The 19,437-nt window shown below is 42.2% G+C and overlaps 1 protein-coding gene across 11 annotated transcripts in view; it reads left to right on the forward strand.

Moving 5' to 3' along the window:
• The window catches only part of Crk (Crk proto-oncogene, adaptor protein), a 190,879-nt gene that overhangs the window by 135,286 nt on the left and 36,156 nt on the right, over positions 1–19,437 (forward strand). The gene's annotated exons all lie outside the window — the stretch shown is intronic.

Below are 19,437 nucleotides of genomic sequence, written 5' to 3' on the forward strand. Positions count from 1 at the left end.
ACAAATGTAGAAAACGTACATCGTTAATTTGATAAATAATGAAAATTTTTAATAAAAAATCGCGCGATTTTTTATTACAAATTTTCGGCTACGGCGCTTTTTCCATAAAAATCAGTACTTCGATAAATAATGAAAATTTTTAATAAAAAACCGCGCGATTTTTTATTACAAATTTTCGCCTGCAGCGCTTTTTCCATAAAAATCAATACTTCGATAAATAATAAAAATTTTTAATAAAAAATCGCGCGATTTATTACAAATTTTCGCCTGCGGCGCCTTTGCCATAAAAATCAATACTTCGATAAATAATGAATATTTTTAATAAAAAATCGCGCGATTTTTTATTACAAATTTTCGGCTGCGGCGCTTTTTCCATAAAAATCAGTACTTCGGTAAATAATGAAAATTTTTAATAAAAAACCGCGCGATTTTTTATTAAAAATTTTCGCCTGCAGCGCTTTTTCCATAAAAATCAATACTTCGATAAATAATAAAAATTTTTAATAAAAAATCGCGCGATTTATTAAAAATTTTCGCCTGCGGCGCCTTTGCCATAAAAATCAATACTTCGATAAATAATGAATATTTTTAATAAAAAATCGCGCGATTTTTTATTAAAAATTTTCGCCTGCGGCGCTTTTTCCATAAAAATCAATACTTCCATAAATAATGAAAATTTTTAATAAAAAATCGCGCGATTTTTTATTACAAATTTTCGCCTGCGGCGCTTTTTCCATAAAAATCAATACTTCATAAATAATGAAAATTTTTAATAAAAAATCCCGCGATTTTTTATTACAAATTTTCGGCTGCGGCGCTTTTTCCATAAAAATCAATACTTCGATAAATAATGCGATTTTTTATTAAAAATTTTCGCCTGCGGCGCTTGTCAGTTTTTTTTAATATATTGGTGGTATTTAACCCCATACCCTCCTTTACTACTAATTCAACGCTGAGCAGGAAAATGGGTACGATAAAAACTATTCTCTTTTATTGTTATTTTCTTAGATGTGGCTGCACTCTTCTAATGTCAGTGTGAAACCATGGTTGAATCAACGGTTCTGTATTCACAATGTGCGTATACATATATAAGTGCGTGATAATTATTAAAACTTACTTAATTTACTAAAAATACATCATAAATGTAAAAAATATGTTTACATTTCATTGTGCGGGGTTTTAATGTAACTATTTTGCCGAAGTGTCTACATAAATATAGTGTTTATTGTGTGAAATAGCGCCGAGAGGTTAGTTCAATTTACAAACTTTAACAACAAATAACTTAAAAACTCTAAGCCTCCTGCGGCTAAAAGTATATATATTTGCAATCAGGAGAACTCCCCCTACCCCCCCATAGCCACCTTTTTTTTTGTACGCGGGGGATGCCAAACTAAAATTTTCCCGGAAAGGCTTCACGGATGTTACTGAGGGCGCCTTCACTGCACTACCCATACCAACCGACGTTCATGTAGGTGAACGTAAGTTCCGCAGGGTTGTCACCGCTGCTGCAGCTCGCTTCATCCCAGCAGGATGTATTAAGGATCCATGTCCGAACTTTCCTGCCGAAGCGGCTGTTCTAGCTGATGAGCCGACAGCTTTCGTCAGGCCGATCCCGGAAATCCCCGTATTAGGGATCTCAATTCGGAGATTCGGCAACTTGTGAACGTACATAAGCGGAAGAAATGGGAAGAGCATTTGAAGACCTGCAACTTCGCCTCTGGTGTGAGCAAGCTCTGGCCNGTGTGAGCAAGCTTTGGTCAACCGTGAGGTCGTTGTCCAACCCGACGAAGCGTGACGACAGAGTCGAGATAGACTTTGGTGACCACGCTTCGTCGGACCCGGAGAGATGCGCGAGATATTTTAGCCGGCAGTTCATTCTGCATCTTCCGGTCGATAAAGCCAAACGTCGAGTGACCAGAAGGCTGCACAAAATGCCAAAACCCAGTGCGCCTCTTGTTTTCACCAGCGATGAGGTAAGGGTAGCCATCGGGAAGGCGAAAGCCTCCAAAGCCATTGGACCCGACGGAATATGCATGTTGATGCTGAAAAATTTGGGTCCTGCGGGAGTAGCGTACCTAACGGTGCTCCTCAACCTGTCTATGGCCACTCTCGTCATTCCAGACATCTGGAAAATAGGGAGATTGGCCCCACTGCTCAAACCGGGGAAACCAGCCAACAAAGGAGAGTCTTATCGCCCGATAACTCTCCTTTCCCCGGTAGCGAAGACACTCGAGGCCCTGCTGCTCCCGTACTTTACGAAGCACCTGACCCCAGCGAAGCATCAACTTGGGTTCCGTAAAGCGCATAGCACAACAACAGCACTTAACGCCATAAACACTCAGATAACTCGTGGCCTAAACCGAAACCACCCCTGTGAGAGAACTATTCTAGTAGCGTTGGACCTGTCCAAGGCGTTCGACACTGTCAGTCATTCAACGCTACTAGAAGATATAGAGACCTCTTCCCNAGGTGTTCGACAATGTCAGTCATTTAACTCTACTAGAAGATATAGAGGCCTCCTCACTCCCACAGGGACTCAAACGGTGGTCGGCGAATTACCTGAGTGGTCGACACTCGTCAGTAATTTTCAGAGACAAAACTAGTAAGCCACGTAAAATTAAACAGGGGGTACCACAGGGTGGTGTCCTGTCCCCGCTACTGTTTAATTATTACATCTCAAAGCTTCCTCAGCCACCAGAGGGTGTTAATATAGTCTCGAATGCTGACGATTGTTCGATCATGGCGTCTGGGAATGGAATGGATGACCTGTGCTCGAAAGTAAACGGTTACCTCGCCGAACTTTCTCGCTTCTTCAGTGCAATGAGCCTTGCCCTATCCCCTGCGAAATCCTCGGCAACCCTTTTCACCACCTGGAGGAAGGAGGTCAGACTGCAACTGGGTATTGACGTCGATGGCGTAACAATACCGACGGTGAATAACCCGAAAATCCTCGGAGTTACCTGCGACAGTCTGCTCTCCTTCTCGGCGCATACAACCGCAATTGTCAACAAAGTACAGAGCCGCAACAATGTCCTCAAGTCAAGAAACGTTGTTAGCAACATACAAGGCAATTGGCCGGCCGGTTCTAAACTATGCAGCGCCCGTATGGTCGCCGGCGACTAGCAGGACGCAGTGGATGAAGCTACAGACCTGTCAAAACACGGCATTACGAACTGCGACAGGATGTCTGAGCGGCATTCTCAGGGAATCAGTCTCAAGNGTGCCTTGCTGAACTCGGCCAAAATCGCTTAGGCGGTTACAGCGCCAAAACAAGAAGAAGAAGAAGAAGACAGATTGCAGTTAGGAATTTTTATGCAATTAATGATTGCAATCAAAAATTAATTGCAATCAAAAACTTATTGCAATCAGTTTCTTTTAAATGATTGCAAATTTAAATGTTTGCAATCAAAATATAAGCCGTTCGGAGTCGGCGTAAAACTGTAGGTCCCTCCGCTTTGTGTGACAACATCAAGGCGCACGCCACAAATCGGAGGAGAAGCTCGGCNCCAATGCCCGGCATGTGGAGAGTCGCCACATGACTACCGGCACCTCTTCACATGCCCCGAGAACCCCGCTCAGCTAACGTCCCTGTCCCTATGCACAGCTCCTGTGNTTATGCAATTAATGATTGCAATCAAAAATTAATTGCAATCAAAAACTTATTGCAATCAGTTTCTTTTAAATGATTGCAAATTTAAATGTTTGCAATCAAAATATAAGCCGTTCGGAGTCGGCGTAAAACTGTAGGTCCCTCCGCTTTGTGTGACAACATCAAGGCGCACGCCACAAATCGGAGGAGAAGCTCGGCCAAACACTAACATATACGTAAGCACCAATCTATTATATTATTATTAAAATATAAGCAATCAATGCTAATTGCAATTAAACCAGATTGAAATCTTACGTAAAATATGCGATTACCTTCCAATTTGATTGCTATTTTTTACAGCCCTGCTATCTGGACGAAGGAGCTCAGACTGCAGCTGGGTATTCACGTTCAAGCCGCAACAAGGTCGCTAGCCGGCAGCGCCTGGGGCAAAGACAAATAAACGTTGTCGGCAACATACAAGGTTCTAAATTATGCAGCGCCCGTGTGGTCGCCGGGGAATAGCAGGACGCAGTAGACGAAGCTACATACTTTTCAGAATACGGCACTCCGGACCGCGAATGGATGCCTTCTGATGTCGCCTCAACACCACCTGAAAGACAAGGCCCAGATGCCAAGATGCTCCTCAAGCAGTTCCTAGTATTGTGCCACAGACGGTCACCTGAACAGACAACTGCTTGCAGAAGAGCATCTGACGGACGAAGTCCAGAGGTTCATAAAACATCCTCTGGAAACAATTGCATACCGACAGACCCTAAACGGCATTCACAGGGAGTCGGTCTCAAGTTACATAGACTGTCGAACTGTGAATGCCGTTTTGGGCACACAACCCCCCGACGTGGACGGGACAGAAGTTCGACTACCTCGAGAACTTCGCTCTGGATATTGCAGCGGGTTTAACTCGTACCTGAGCAAAGTGAACACAGATGTGCCCAACGAGTGGCCGGCATGCGGAGAGTCGCCACATGGCTCACGGCACCTCTTCACATGCTCCCAAAACCCCACCCAGCTAACGCGCCTGATCCTATGGACATACCCTATGGAAGTTGCGCATTTCCTTGGCCTCCCTTTGGCTGAGCCAGATGACAACGTTATCGGATGAGCCGACCCGAGCGGGGTTTAGAAGCCACTATAACAACAACAACTTGGTCGGTTTTTCAAAATAAGTAGTGCTATTCTGTAACCATTTAACTACACTTTTCGTATTGATATGGTAAATTGTCGACAAGTTTTACGAATTTTCAATTATATACAAATTTTCCAGTGATTGCTAACGCGAAGTTTGAAATTTTGTTTTTGATAATTTTCGCTGGGCTACGTTGGAAAAAAGTGTGTCGTTAAGCTTTCTGAAAAATATTTGTTTACACCTCTATTCTGCAACGCTTTCATATTCGGATTTGGCTATGAATCGTAGAAATGGTATGTTGCAATCCGAATCGTTTTTTCGAACTTTCGAAATTCGTAAAAATGAAGGAGTAAGAAATTGACAGCTTTTTTGCGTAATTTTGTACAAAACAATTCAGTGTCGGAAGCGAGATGAAAGATTTTACATCGATGCGTGATTGCATGAAATATTAGTGGTGTTCATTTAAACAGATAAATTTGCCTTTAGCATATATATATACTTGTATCCACTGCTTTATATGAACGAACAAAATATAATGCTTGGTGCTCTTCTCGAGAAACTTGGGTCCGATTGCACAATGATTTTGAGTTGTTGTGTCCAAACGCATCACTGATTAAACTTTAATTTAAAATAAAGGTACCAAATAGCTCTAGTTTATTATTTAAATTCGATTTAAACCATGTTCCTTTGTTGTAAATTTCGATGTGGGTTCTGCGCAAAGAAAGAGATTGTTGTATACCTTTCACAGGAGAAGAGGGGCCTCCGCCCTCTTCTCCGGCAACACAGAATTCTCATTAGTAAGGCTTACAATCCACGTGANCCGCCCCGAACGGGGCTTAGTAGCCGCTACAACAACAACAACAACAACTGCTAGGTGTAATACCGCGAGGGGGTTCACATTGCGCTGCTAATGCGATGCGTTAACCCACTGAGGGCTTGTGTGCATCACCATCGTACTTCCAATTATTCATCAAAATAAATGTCATTTAGACAGANCAGACTGCAGCTGGGTATTCACGTTCAAGCCGCAACAAGGTCGCTAGCCGGCAGCGCCTGGGGCAAAGACAAATAAACGTTGTCGGCAACATACAAGGTTCTAAATTATGCAGCGCCCGTGTGGTCGCCGGGGAATAGCAGGACGCAGTAGACGAAGCTACATACTTTTCAGAATACGGCACTCCGGACCGCGAATGGATGCCTTCTGATGTCGCCTCAACACCACCTGAAAGACAAGGCCCAGATGCCAAGATGCTCCTCAAGCAGTTCCTAGTATTGTGCCACAGACGGTCACCTGAACAGACAACTGCTTGCAGAAGAGCATCTGACGGACGAAGTCCAGAGGTTCATAAAACATCCTCTGGAAACAATTGCATACCGACAGACCCTAAACGGCATTCACAGGGAGTCGGTCTCAAGTTACATAGACTGTCGAACTGTGAATGCCGTTTTGGGCACACAACCCCCCGACGTGGACGGGACAGAAGTTCGACTACCTCGAGAACTTCGCTCTGGATATTGCAGCGGGTTTAACTCGTACCTGAGCAAAGTGAACACAGATGTGCCCAACGAGTGGCCGGCATGCGGAGAGTCGCCACATGGCTCACGGCACCTCTTCACATGCTCCCAAAACCCCACCCAGCTAACGCGCCTGATCCTATGGACATACCCTATGGAAGTTGCGCATTTCCTTGGCCTCCCTTTGGCTGAGCCAGATGACAACGTTATCGGATGAGCCGACCCGAGCGGGGTTTAGAAGCCACTATAACAACAACAACTTGGTCGGTTTTTCAAAATAAGTAGTGCTATTCTGTAACCATTTAACTACACTTTTCGTATTGATATGGTAAATTGTCGACAAGTTTTACGAATTTTCAATTATATACAAATTTTCCAGTGATTGCTAACGCGAAGTTTGAAATTTTGTTTTTGATAATTTTCGCTGGGCTACGTTGGAAAAAAGTGTGTCGTTAAGCTTTCTGAAAAATATTTGTTTACACCTCTATTCTGCAACGCTTTCATATTCGGATTTGGCTATGAATCGTAGAAATGGTATGTTGCAATCCGAATCGTTTTTTCGAACTTTCGAAATTCGTAAAAATGAAGGAGTAAGAAATTGACAGCTTTTTTGCGTAATTTTGTACAAAACAATTCAGTGTCGGAAGCGAGATGAAAGATTTTACATCGATGCGTGATTGCATGAAATATTAGTGGTGTTCATTTAAACAGATAAATTTGCCTTTAGCATATATATATACTTGTATCCACTGCTTTATATGAACGAACAAAATATAATGCTTGGTGCTCTTCTCGAGAAACTTGGGTCCGATTGCACAATGATTTTGAGTTGTTGTGTCCAAACGCATCACTGATTAAACTTTAATTTAAAATAAAGGTACCAAATAGCTCTAGTTTATTATTTAAATTCGATTTAAACCATGTTCCTTTGTTGTAAATTTCGATGTGGGTTCTGCGCAAAGAAAGAGATTGTTGTATACCTTTCACAGGAGAAGAGGGGCCTCCGCCCTCTTCTCCGGCAACACAGAATTCTCATTAGTAAGGCTTACAATCCACGTGAGGCATTAACTGGATTGAGAACCAGTTCTTCAGGCATAGGAGGAGTTATAGCTTGTGGCTCAACAACTCAACCAGAAGCTGACATAGATGCGTTCATGGTTACTATGCCCAGACAGCTCGGCATACCTCTGTGAATCTATTGCGCGACTTTACTCCGCTGCTATAATTGGAAATGCATCAGAGTTCATAATTTTCCTCAAAATATGTAAAATCAAGCAATTCCACTATAAACAAGCACATGATGAGTGTTTTTTAATTCCTTTCCGCTTTGTTTTCCTTCATACAGCTGACGTCGAAAAACAACTGGTAGCTGGCAATGCTGCACATTTTTCTGCAAGGGTTGCAGCCATGAACGAACGTTTCGCTGGAAAAGGAAAGAAAAGTAAACAAAGCATAGAAAAAACGAAAATCAAAATTAACCAAAATGATTGTCTGCCACTTTAAACACGCAATTTAGGTAAAATGATTAATTAAAAAGCTTTAAAAAGTGTTGTCATGTTGAATTAACTATTCTTTAGTTAAAGAAAACTGTAAGATAGTGTTTGTGGTGTAAAAAAATTCTCAGCTGACGAACCCGCTTTCGCAAACTTTTTTCTCAAAACCAGTTACAAATACAACGTCGTTGTATTGTTGGGTTCATGGGTTGCAGCATGTCGATTTTTCGTTTTTTGTAACGTAGCTACGAATTACGAGTTACGAAAATTCCGGTTCTAGAATAAAGACATTCATACAAGAAGTTACTGGGAATAATTTTCTTTGCCGTTTCTGTAATTCGACCAATGATACACTTTTACACAGTCAAGTTGTTATTGTTGTAATATCATCCTCAAACAGTTTTTGGGAATGTTACTTAGATGATGCCATTTTCAGAAGATTTGAGGGAAATCTAGACATTCTGACCTCTTTCGTTGCCCTAGAACTGTTGTTTCTTCCCTGTTATCCAAACAGCGACTGCGATAACCCCCTTTTAAAAACCATATTATTCAAATGAATATTGACCACTCAACTAATGCTTATTCATAAACGAGCACAGAAAAACAGTATACCGAGAAATGAAATTCTCGAAAACAACAAATAATCATAAATGGTTGTCATAACTATTACTGGGAAAAAATCCCGTTTCGCAGTGTTTCTGTCTCTATTTAAAAATAAAAGCATTTTTTACAGTACAGTATTTTTTGATACAGTTTTCCAGAATTGGCGGCCCTAGTCACGACGGAGACGGTAACGGGCCCTTTCTGTTACGACGGGGACAGCGGCCCTGAACGGTGATGGTGACGGTGGCCCAGGGCGGTGATAGCGTTAGCGGCCGGGATGTGCGGCGAAGATGATAACTCTGGCCCGGATGAGTAATGGCGGTGACAGCGGCCCTGGATGGCGATGATTTTAGCGGTCCTTAAAAAAGGCAAGTAGTGGTCCTCGGTAGCGGTCTGACCTAGGGGCGCCAATGACGTCGGTGGGCCCCGATGATGACGAAGGCAATACTAGCGGTCTCGGAAGGTGGCGCCGCTTGACAGCCGCTTCGGCCTAGGGGCGACAGCGATTTCGGCCGTAATAAGTGGTGGCGGTGGCAGCGGCGATGGATGACGATGGCAAGGCCGCTAGCCTCGGAAGGTGGAGACGCTTGGCAGCGGCTTCGGCCTAGGGGCTGCAGTGATTTCGGCGGCCCGATGATCGCGAAGATAGTACTCGGCCCTGATAAGTAATAGCTGTGGCCCTGGTTGCTGATCGCCAGGTTAGCGGTCCTAGTTGGTAACGGTTCTCGGTCGTGGCTTTGGTCTGAATGGTCACCTATAACATACCACGGAAGCTGGTTAGTATGGGCCCAGAGCGGCAAAGGCAGCCCATTTCCCCCTCTTATGTATCCAATCGTGGCTGCTTGGCATTGTGGGGCGGGTTTACCCGCCTCGGCACAGTGCCCGCTCGCCATGCGGTATTCTAAGTGGGCACGGGGATTTTGTTTCCTGTCCACTGAGACCGTTTGCAAAATGATGGGTTTGGAGTCTGTCAGCCTTTCCCGGAAAAAAGCCAGGGCGCTCGAGGCTTTACGGCCTAAGCCTCCCGATGTGCTCCGCTTACCTACGGAAGCTGGTGCCGGCTGAGTTCGCGTTGGTCGCTTCTAGTCGGTCGTCGAATGAACCGTTTGAGAAGCTAATGAAGATCGCAATCCTTATGCATGAGTACGCAGCGAACTTTCGTGGTGTGTTAGCATGCACGAATGCTTTTGATTGCTGCGCATCTTTTGTGTGGTTTTGTGCGCTTTATTTTGAGTGTATACGTACGGGTGTATGTGCACAGTGGTGGTATTGCGTATGTGTGTATGTATTGCACGTATGTATATGTATGATGGTTTGCTATGGGGTTGTCATTTCCGCCTGCCTTGGTAGTCGCTTCACAAACAAAAAGTTAACGGTGCCTGGTGATAATAATAATAATAATAATAATAATAATAATAATGGTGTAGAAAGACTAGTGCGGATGGTCACAAATAACAAAGAGAAATAAGAAGATGAGAAAGAGAAAGCACTACAGAGAAATGGTCCAGTCCCGTCCTGTCAGGTGGAGTCATCCCACCCTCCTTCAACGTGAACTCCACGCGAAGCCTTGGGCGTTGTCGTGACTCCTCACTTAACTTACAACGCCCCCTGAGCCTGACGTTAGTCCGTCTATATAACAGTCCGTCATTTCTAAGTCAGTTGTCGTTCTGTCTGTACACTCCCTCTTCCCCTCTGTTGCACAAGTGCAACACCCACACCAAAAACTTGTGCTCAGCACTCCATGGTTGCCCTCAATACTTATTCAAAAGATACAAATGATTCAAAGCATGTTTTCTCCTTTCCCTCTTTACTCCACAATTAACAAATTTATTACTTCCTAGGTTTATTTTTTTTTTGTTTAAATAATATTCAAAGAAATATCCCAATACTAATTAACTCCTACGGTATTATCTCTTAAACGTGTGCTTATATTACTTCCTATTCCCAATTTAATTTTATTTATTTTTTGTTATTACATACAATCTACCAATTTCATTTCACTTTCTATTCGTTATAACTACTTCATTAATGGCGAAACTTACTTACTAGATACTTATGTACATATACATGTACTTCCTACGTGTACGTGTAATCCAACCCAGAGCTTTAACCTTTCAAGGAGAAATTATAACCAAACCAAAAAAAGCGCGGGGACAGTGAATGAAATATATGTACCTGTCTACGCGATAGTTATTGGTATATATGTATGTATATATTATATACGCATGTATAGCTATGGTACTGAAAGAAACAAATACCAGCATGCTGTTGAGAGCCTGTGGGGGAGTTCGAGAACCTACCATTCAAGCGATCATACATACATACATATTTGCTCCTGCAGCCAAAGGGCTGAGGTCTTTACCTACTAGCCTACTCACTGTGCTATCACTCGTTCGTGATTCGGGGCATCGAGCGGGTCATAGACCAACGCGGCAAACCGTTCTACTAAGAAAAGAAAATTAATATATATTGTGCGGAATAGCTTGCCAGAAAAAGTAAAATTAGTTAATAAAAAATCTAGTGGTGTCTAATACACACAAAAAATTATATATAAAGAAAATGCGATTAAAAAGTGAGATTCAATACTAAAAAAAAACGCGAGAACAGCAAAAAAAAACTTTATCGGCATACACCTACGTACATATGCATATAAATATATGTATGTATAAACACTACTGGGTGTACATGTGCGTGTACATATATATACCCATGTACACACGTATATGCATATGTCCAGCGGTATATATGTATTTAAAATGCCGCGATAAAGTGAAACCACAGAACCCAGGTGTGAAAACTAAAAAAAACGTAGAAAATTCAAATTAATTTTCCAGTGGCCCTAATTTCCCTAAAAACCTCAAATACCTGGCAACATTTAAAATTGGGCAAATTGCAAAAAAAAAGAAAACAACGGAATATGAAAATAAAGGAATGCTGGAGCAAATGACAACTCATACAAGGTAAAAAAACAATAAATACAAATTTAAGAGCACCTATTAATATTGAGTCTGAGCACTTAAACAAAAGCAAAAACGAAAGAGGTGATCGCCGTGTTTGCGGCGCTGCTGCGGATCGGCGGCGTAGCGTATGCTTTCGCGGCGCTGCTCCCCTTCACGTTATGAATACTGGTACGGTTTTCCCTCGCTGTTAGGCTCTCTTCTGTATTTCTTCTTTTCTGCTATTACCATCCAGGCGCGGTTGGCCTGCTCCAGTCAAGATCGTTAGAACATTGGTGTCGGCGTTGTTGTTGCTTAATAAGCGAGTTATGTATATGCCGTTCCTCCCTCGGTGAATTTTTTTTCGTAGCAAGTAAATGGTCGTGTGGCGAATATCTGCTGCTGGTGTGTATGGATGTATCTCTGTGAGTTTTCCTGCAGCCCGGGTGTATGTTTGTTGTGCGGTGGTGGCAATATGTTTGTGATATGAGTGTTTGTAGGTGTGGGGTTGTGTGTTTGAAACCATACGTCNTCTGAGTTTTTTGACGCCAATCTGTACAACGTAAATCCAATTAACTTGGGTACCAGGACACATAGGAGTTGCGGGCAACGAAGAAGCGGACCGACTAGCTAGATTGGCGGCCGCCTCGTCGCCTATAGGGCCTGAGCCCTTCCTAGCGATTGGACCTAGTACATTCAAGGAGGAGCTCAGAAAGGAAAGGAACATACAAAGGAATCAACACTGGCGTAACACTACAGGTTTACGTCAAGCAAAACAACTACTGGGAGGCTACAACCTCACGAAGTACAGGGCAGTTATCAATCTATCCAAAGGAAAACTAAGGATTATAACAGGTTTTCTGACGGGTCACTGCAGACTGAGAGGCCACCTACACAAGCTAGGGATTTGGTCCAACGACCTATGTCGTTTCTGCGACGTGACCGAGGAGACTCCCGTGCACCTGCTTAGCGAATGCGTGGCGGTCGCGAGAAGAAGGGAGAGGCATCTGGGCCACTACTGGCCAAGTAACGAAGCAATACAATCGCTAATCCCTGGGGATCTCCTCAAATTTTTGGGCTCTCTAGGATTAGATGGGGTACTGTAAATGGTTGAGGGCACAATAGACCTGCTGGTCGCAGTGCATGCCTCTATTAATTATCTATCTATCTACAACGTTTTTCGCAAAGACCGTGACTATATTAAAACGGGGCTCTCTAGAGGTGGTGGAGTACTCATTGCAGTTTGGCGAAACTATCGATCGTCGCTTGTCCCTTTGGCGAATGCGGATACCCTGCTGGATCAGCTCTGCGTTTCGGTCAATGGCTTGTCTAAGCTTTTTATATGTGCTTCCGCCGTCTAGTGCTGAGTCTTTATATAAAGCGCATGTAGATAATATTCTTGCCTTGCTTCTAATAATGAAAATGTTTGTATTGTTGGGGATTTTAACCTGTGTGACATTAACTGGTCTAGTTTGGATAATGGCCTAGCCTTATATCCTACGAATGTTAACAGTGGCTGTGAATGTTATGTCATTGATAATTTTTTAAGTATTAACCTATCACAAATTAATCGTTTTTCTAATAAGCTATCTAGAATCCTAGACCTTATCTTTATTAGTAATGATTTAAATTTCACACTTAATGAGTGCCTTGACCCATTATCGACTCCCGGTCTGCATCATGTTCTGCTTATTCTTCATTTAGAGTTTTATGAGTTTAGAACTGTTTTATCGTATAGTAATCCTACTAGCTTCTGCTATAGAAAATGCAACTTTGATGTTGTAAATGATGTGGCTTCATCTGTAGCCTGGGTTTCGTTATTTGCGGGGGTTGGTGTTTTGCATTGTTTCGATACTTTTGAGCAATAAATTAATGTAATCTGTGCGGATAATATACCAATAGTGCATAAAAAAAAAGCTATAAGGTTCCCTGGTATACCAAAGATCTTAAAAAATTGAAGAATTTGAAAAACAAGTTTTTTAAGAAATTTAAACTTTCAAATGCCCTATCTCACAAGGATAAATACTTGCGATACTCCAGAGAGTTTAAGTCGATGAGTAAGGTTCTTAAGCGGAATTATGTTCTTGAATTTGAGTCGGAAATAAAATTGAATCCGAAGGCTTTTTGGAGGTATGTCCAGTTCAAGAAATCGTGTTCCAGTATTCCCAGTGATGTGTTTTATCATGAAATGCAAGCCTCTACTCCCTCTGAAGCTGCCAATCTTTTCGCGGATTTCTTTCGCTCTAGCTTTGTGAAAGATTCGGATTTTGGTTCGCTTGATATTTCAATTGATGATGTTGAGGATGGCATCCGGCATATCAAATCTTCAACTCAATCCGATGTCGATGGAATATCGTCATTCCTGTTGAAGAATTGTCCTGCCTTTGCCTATCCACTTTTTTTGATCTTCCATAAATCGCTTGAACAGGGGGAGTTTATAGATGCTTGGAAGACCACTCTTATCACCCCGGTATTCAAATCTGGCAATAAAAACGATATAAGCAACTATCGGCCAATAGCTAAATTATCAACGATATCCAAATTATTTGAGTTTATTGTCAAACAAAAAGTATTTTTTGCAGTTAGTCCCTTAATACCTGTTAATCAGCATGGTTTTATGCCTGGAAGGTCCACTGTAACTAACCTAGCTGTTTTTACCGAATCCTGTTTAACTGCCTTTAATAACCGTCTGCAAGTCGATACCGTGTATACGGACTTTTCTAAGGCGTTTGACAAAATCTGTCAGTCAATATTAATTTCAAAATTGGCTAGCATAGGCTTTCCTTCAGCTTTTTTATCTTGGATAAAATCATATCTTTCTTCGCGGAATTGTATTGTTGTAGTTGACAATGTGTTCTCCTATCCCTTCGTCGCCTCCTCTGGAGTTCCTCAGGGGAGCATCTTGGGTCCCCTACTTTTCGTGATTTTCATTAATGATATTTCTAGTTGCTTCAACTTTTCAAGATTTCTATTGTATGCGGATGACTTGAAAATCTATTCTACAATTTCTAATGCTTCAGACTCATTTAATCTACAGGCTGATCTCAATAACGTGGTTGCTTGGTGCTCCAAAAATAGATTAAATTTAAATATAAAAAAGTGTTACCATGTCTCCTACTCCAAATCACGTTCCATTACCCAGACTTCTTATCTCATTGGTGACTCGCAGCTTGCCACCATTGGTGAAGTTTCTGACTTAGGAGTAATTTTTGATGCTAGATTTACTTTTCACAGCCACTTAAATTATACCATTGCAAAGTCATATTCAATGCTTGCATTTATCCGTCGATTTAGCTCGGACTTCACTGATCCATATACCATAAAATTACTATACACTACCCTTGTTCGTTCTAAGCTCGAGTACGCTGTCTTCATCTGGCGACCATATTATGAATGTCATATCAACAGAATTGAACGTATCCAAAAATCTTTTATTCGTTATGCTCTACGCTGTCTACATTTCGTTGACCCTTTCCCATCTTACACTGCTAAATGCATGCTTATAAACCTTAAATCACTGCACAATACACATGTACAATCTTTCTCTTACTTTCGTTTTTGAAATTGTACGGGGTGCGATTGACTCGCCGTTCTTACTCGAACGGATTACATTTAATATCCCACCAAGAAGCCTTAGGAATCATGACATTTTTTCTCTGGATTTTGTCAGGAATAACGCTCCTATTCGCAGAGCTCGAAACGAGTTTAATTCGCTCTTAAACTCTTCTGCTATCGATTTCTCTTCCAAATCTAATTTCAAACTACTTTTAAATAGTATGCTAAATTAGTTATTAATTTATATTTGGTTTTTTTATCAAATAGTCTGACGAAATGTTTATTTCTAGATTAAATAAATAAATAAATAAATAATAGAAATTGAAAACAAATATTACAGCGTTAGATAAAATATTATCTTTAATAAAAATCAGCAGTTCTACGAAATTTGCAACTGTAGAACTTTGCCTTTCTCTAAATTATCAAAGTATGTTAGAAGAAATAGAAATGTGAGACAGGGCCTTTCTATATTAAGGTAACGATATGTATGTACATACATACATACATATGCGTTGGCGTATCTATGAATGCCTGCAGTTTAAGGTTGGGTAATAATATTAGGCAGTTCTTACCTCCAGTTCCCAATTTAGCACTACACTGTTACAGATTTGCGATCACCGGTATGTGACAATCCGGTAAAAACGGCACAATTCACAAAATTGTATAGTAACTACAAGCACTTTAAACAAGGTACATTTTTTTTTATTATAAAAATAACTTTAACTTTAACTTTTACACTGTTANAAAAAAAAAAGTTGGCAATTTTTGGCGATTTTTTTTTTAAGAAATTGCGCTTTTTTTAAAACAATCTGGACACACTGCTTTTAATACTGATTCAAATTAAAGATGTATATATGCCGGTTCGGTGCCATAATACAGAGAAACTCTTACTTGTTTGAAGTATTTTTGTTCCAGCTGAATCGGACAAGTATCATTTTTGTAAGCAGATTCTGTATCCAGTTAGCGACAGATTCTGTAATCAGTTAGCGACAATTTTCGAATCGGTATCGGTTTTGTTGACGTATGATATGAAATATCTTTACGTCAACAAGTGCGATATCCATCCGAACTTGTCGGCCGCAGTCGCGTTTCGTATGTCCCGTTGTCCTTTGCGCTTTGTTCTTTATTGCCAACGTGCTTAAACTATATGTACAATTGTATGTATATGATTATATGAACAATAACGGTAATTCAAATCACTTCAACTAGTGCTGTACAATATGTGGCTACAATTCAAAGTATGTGTTTTCAATTTTTAATATTCTATGTACAATTCAAAAATTATCTGTTTATATACATGAGTGTTGTGGGGCTCCAAGCCCTAGGATTGGGGTCCTCACACTGTTAGGTGGTACAAGTAGAAGGAGACGAAGAGATTCAATGGTGTTTGCAATGCTAGTTTTGGTACGCATCGCGGGGTTGCATGATAGATAGCGCTGTTTCGGCGATCGATTTTGTCGCAGCATGATCACGTGCTCACGTGGAGAAGCTCGGCCAAACACTAACATATGTGTAAGCGCCAATCTATTATTATTATTATTATTATTATGATCACGTGCTCGGCGGCAGTGCTTGCTCCGGTAATGTTGGCGAATCGTGTCGACTCTTTGCTCTGCTCTTTGTCCAAGTGCAATCTCTCTGTCAGGTAGCACTTTGTGGATGGGAGAATAAGCCTTCGGCAGTGTGGCGCGACCTAGTGGCTGGCCGTCTAGCTTAACGACGATATCTCGTTTTGCAACCCTCAACCTGTCAGCATTTCACGCAAAAAAAGCCAATGGCGCTAGAGGCTTACGGCCTAAGCCTCCCGATGCGCTCCGTGCTTACCTACGGAAGCTGGTGCCGGCTGAGTTCGCGTTGATCACTTTAAGTCGGTCGTCGAATGAACCGTTTGAGAAGCGAATGAAGATCGCAATCCGTAGGCATGAGAACGCAGCGAACTTTCGTGGTGTGTTGGCGTGCACGAATTCTTTTGATTGCTATGCATCTTTTGTGTGGTTCTGTGCGCTTTGTTTTGAGAGACTATTAGTACGGGTGTATGTGCATAGTGGTGATATTGCGTATATCTTTATGTATTGTAAGTATGTATATGCATGATGGTTTGCTATGTACGTGGGTATGTAGGGACGTAGCAGTGTAGCGTAGGGAAGCTAAGTTCAGTCCCCCTCCCACTTCGGCGGATGAAAAGGAGCAGTATTCCGGAGTTTGGGTCCGAAGGCCTGCACTACCTGAGGTAATGCCTCGGTATAGTTTACCTTTAAACGATGCATGAAGGCTCGGTCGGTGTGTGTGTTAGTGAACCTTTATTTGTTGTAAACTTTAATACATTATTTTTAGACTTATATATAAAAAGAAAATTTAATTAATTACTATTATGTTTTTTTTTTGTAGCAAATATACATAATTCAAGCGTAAAGGTGTTAACTTAAGCCCAAGTTTGTACAATAATTTTTATTCAGAGTACGTGTGTGTTAATTAACTTCAAAAAAAGGTGACAAAATTAAAAAAATGTTTCGCTTAAGTCTAAATTTGATGTTTATTCTTCGACCATAGTTGCTGAAATCAGCAGGCTTTCACCGTGGTGTGGGAGTCGCAAGGCTGCTCTTCGTTGACGCCGCCTGGTGCTGCATTGGCCGTTGTTGGTGGCACCCTATCGGAGCCGTAGTGGTTCGGTGTGGCCGTGTCGGAGTGTACCGGGTGGCTCGAGGGTGCGAACAGCTGGAGTCAGGGGCTCGCGTTTGGCTGTAAGAACGGTGGGCCGCGAAAAATCTTTGCGCTTGTAAAGCGTGATTTGTTGGGCGGCCATGGCATTTCCTCGAATGGGGGTCGCCTCTGCGGTCGTTTTCGGCTTCTATTTGAGATTCAATGGTGTTTGCAATGCGAGTTTTGGTACGCATGGCGGCGTTGCGTGAGAGATAGCGCTGTTTCGGCGGTCGATTTTACCGGAGCATGATCACGTGCTCGGCGGCAGTGCTTGGTCCGGTAAGGCGAATCGTGTCGGCTCTCTGCTCTGCTCTTTGGCCAAGTGTAATCTCTCTGCCAGGCAGCACAGAGTGGGTGGAGAATCAGCCTTCGGCGGTGTGGCGCGAGCTAGTGGCTGGCCGGTTTGCTTGACGACGGTGTCTCGTTTTGCAAGGAAGTCCATTCCTAGTGTCATTTGCTCTGCTGGGTTAGGAATCACTGCTACTGATGTGCGCGTGAATCGATTGTGGTATTCAATCCTGACGGGGTAGGTGTAGGCGACTTGTACATTCCATTCATTTGGCTGAGGCCGGATGTTGCGCTGTTCCAGATACGCGCGCGTGTTGTCGTCGATATACGTTAGTGTGGCTATATTACCATTCAGGCGCGGTTGGCCTGCTCCAGTCAAGATCGTTAGAACATTGGTGTCGGCGTTGTTGTTGTTGCTTACTAAGCGAGTTATGTATATGCCGTTCCTCCCTCGGTGAATTTTTTTTCGTAGCAAGTAAATGGTCGTGTGGCGAATATCTGCTGCTGGTGTGTATGGATGTATCTCTGTGAGTTTTCCTGCAGCCCGGGTGTATGTTTGTTGTGCGGTGGTGGCAATATGTTTGTGATATGAGTGTTTGTAGGTGTGGTTGTGTGTTTAAAACCATACGTGGTGTAGCAAATGCGCGTGCGCCTCCCAAGATATGGATCGCTGTCGTTGAGTGTAGACGTGTTTTTGCTTACTCTCTTAATCTGCTTTGTTTCTTATCGTGTTTAACACTTTCAAACATACATATTTTAAATATCGACTTTTGCGGGAAGAGCATTAAAATGTTTGCGAGTAATGATTCTTCAGTGGTGCCTTGCAGTGGTTTTGTAATAAACGCTTCCATAGGGCATGTCGCGAAGGTCCTACCTCGGAGTATGAGGTTGTTTTCAACCAACCGAAATATTCGCTACCTGTGCAGTAACTGCGTGGATACACCTGATAAAATTTGCAAAGCCTTTGAGTCGATCATTGTCACTCAGAAAATGGGCATAGAATCTATTTTGACTACTTTCGAAGTAAAGTTTAAAGACTTAGCGTCGCAGATTGATGGTGTAAAAAACCAAGTTAATTTAATGGCTGCAAATGGTAACAACAATGCCAATGCTATTAATGAATTAACTGCAGAAGTAAGTGCCCTTAAAAGTGCTCATAACAACAAAAGTGGTGTCAACGGTTGCCGGGCAGCGGACACCGAACTGCTCACTTTCTCGCCGCTTCCAAATTCGTCACAAGTGCATTTGATTGTAAACAAAAGCGAGCCTGCTGCGTCGGGCTCTCCTGATGCTGCCTCTGCTTGTGATGATAAATTTGGCAACAACAGTGACACGACGGTTTCTGTTGCCTCGTCTCATTTACTTATTTCGTTATCTTCTTCAAATGTTCGCGCTCTACAGCATGTAAACAACCGCGCGCCTGCTGCGTCGGGCTCTCGCGATCCCGTTTCCGCTACACCATCTGGTCTCTGCAATGCTGCTTGTGATGGCGATTTTTCTTCTTCTCCTGTTCCTACTTCTTCGCCTGTCCCAGTGGTAATGCAAGCTACGACGCCTACTGCGAGTGCTGTTGCGACTGCTACTAATACATTGCAAACACCCGGCTGGAAAACT

This window comes from Rhagoletis zephyria, unplaced genomic scaffold (genome assembly GCF_001687245.7).
Source record: "Rhagoletis zephyria isolate East Lansing unplaced genomic scaffold, Rhagoletis_zephyria_1.1 Rzeph_scaffold_00042, whole genome shotgun sequence".
Lineage (NCBI taxonomy): Eukaryota > Metazoa > Arthropoda > Insecta > Diptera > Tephritidae > Rhagoletis > Rhagoletis zephyria.